The sequence below is a fragment of the Acanthaster planci genome, linkage group LG03 (assembly GCF_054643075.1).
Source record: "Acanthaster planci isolate LZ-2023a linkage group LG03, COTS_SCS, whole genome shotgun sequence".
Taxonomy (NCBI): Eukaryota; Metazoa; Echinodermata; class Asteroidea; order Valvatida; family Acanthasteridae; genus Acanthaster; species Acanthaster planci.
This window is the reverse complement of record NC_141779.1, coordinates 10,505,625-10,507,857: the sequence shown is the minus strand read 5'-3', so window position 1 is coordinate 10,507,857 and position 2,233 is coordinate 10,505,625.

Sequence of the window (2,233 nt, the reverse complement as noted above, 5' to 3'; positions counted from 1 at the left end):
TAATGACGCCCTCTATCGGCCAATTCGTAATTTCGACATGTATATGTACACACGCTGTGAACCAGCCATGGCCCAATCGTGGAAAGGTTGTACACAAAATGCCACTGGGAAAAGTGTATATTTTAAAAAGTGATATATATTTCTTCAAGGTCGTTGAGATCTACATATCCATTTTCCCCCATTTTTGAGGAGAATTTTTCCCCCCGACGCAGATGTTCTTTGGGCGCTTTTTTATTTTTTTTCACGTCTAGTACCACGATTGAGTTGTTGAGCGACCTCACATTTTTCACAATAAGAATGGTCTCGTCAATAAATCTCGAGTTTAGTGCCTTCATCTCATTCTCTTAATTGTTTGATTTCATTATAATAAAATGAAAATGAGCAGTAAACATCCTTTAGTAGAAGTTTTTTTTTAAATGTCAAAAGATATTATATCTGTGAGAAATACAGGGCGCTAAAAATAGACAAACTATCTTACACGTCGTAATGAATTATTCTTTTATGAGTACTTTTAAGTTACAATAACTTTGTCAATATTGCGATTATTGATTGTTAACTGATTAATTAAAGAGCAATAAATTGATATCTAGAGTTTATAAGTTCTGCTGAAAGGTTCCAATGAAATTTTATTTGGCATGGTTTTTCGTTTTTATTTAGTTTTTTTCCGAAGTGCAAGAGTGAACTCTAACACGGGTCATACGCATAGAGTTGGATATTAAATGGATTATAATATTATATCCAATGGCCATACGTCACCACGTGCACATGACACGAGCTCACCACTGAATGTACATGCGCAGATTATAAGTTAGTGACCAGTGACAGTTGGTATTGGTTTTTGTACGACCCGGGATTTTTTTTCAGTGCTATGGCACTCCGAGTGGAGTGGCCCCCCGAAAGCACTGTGCACTATGCATTAATAACTTTCTACGTTTTCTCAGAGTAGGTTCTACTTTAGGACACAAAAAAGTCTCTAGTTTCTGGTCAGGAGCAGGTTCCAAAAGTGGTGCGGCGACACAGCTTTTTTACCCTTACTTTTTTCTGGAAGTGATGTAATGTACGTATAACGCGCGATGTCCATTGCGACTGAATGCGTGCGTACTGGCCCTCGCACTTTTTACGATCTTTGCTTTTTACTGTCTAAAAGCATTTTCAGCTTGTATGTGATGACTTGTACGCGGGACGTCATGAGACCACCTCATTTGTCTGGTTCCCAGATGTAAATCTTTACAGAAATAATAAAGTCGTCTGAAAAAGGGTGCCCGACTAAAATGTATGGGAACTAGATGGACTCCTTCACCGTACATATTACACAACTGTACCCCATCAAAAACACGTAATAGCAGGATTCCAGTGGATTAAGCAAGTTTTAAGCAGGCTTGACAGCCTTTGGAAATAATTTTATACCAAATAAAAAGCTGTTTTTATTTTGCTGACGCACAGGTCTACGGCGACGCGCACACTGATCATAAACCAGAGACTTTTTTAAAGGCCTTATAGTGTAATTCGACAACCAGAATTAGAAGATATTATTACAGCGCTAACACAACGCTCTTATCTTGGGCAGGTGGTACTTGCGCGTAACACACCTCTTCGGCCAATAGGGTGTCGTGATTTGCCAAATGCACGCGCGCGTCGAGCTAGCTGAAGAATGTGCGTGGGAGTGTGAGTGCCACAACAATTATGGCGTCTGGTCAGATTAGTATTCCATACTTGGTTTTCATGTTACACAGCTTGTTCAGATACTATGGTAGTGGCTAATATTTCTTCCAAACAATGTCGGCACGTGAATTTGTATGATTGATTTCTGTACTGTTCGTATGCTCTTTTGACAAAAAATGCCCTGTACGTTATTCACTCGTCGCCCAGCGCCCGAATAGGACGCTGGGAAGCTTAGGGCCGATGGCCTTGAACAGATTTGAGAGAGAGAGAGAAAAAACTTCTCACGGGGTCCCAGCTAACGAAGCGCAGAGCATTGTTGATAAGTTTCTGGCAGGCGCGCGAGTTCGCTCAGTGCATTACAAAAGCGAGAATTATCGGTATTCTTCTTTTTCTTCTTTACTGCTGGAAATATTCTTACTACACTTTATCTGTCCATCCAAAATTGATCAAGATGACCAATGACTGTAATATATCGCAAAAAAGACAAGTGATCGTGATATCTAGTGAGAAGATATATTACAACACTGTGATTGTACTAAGGCCATGTTTTTCGGACACTTTGCCCGTACCA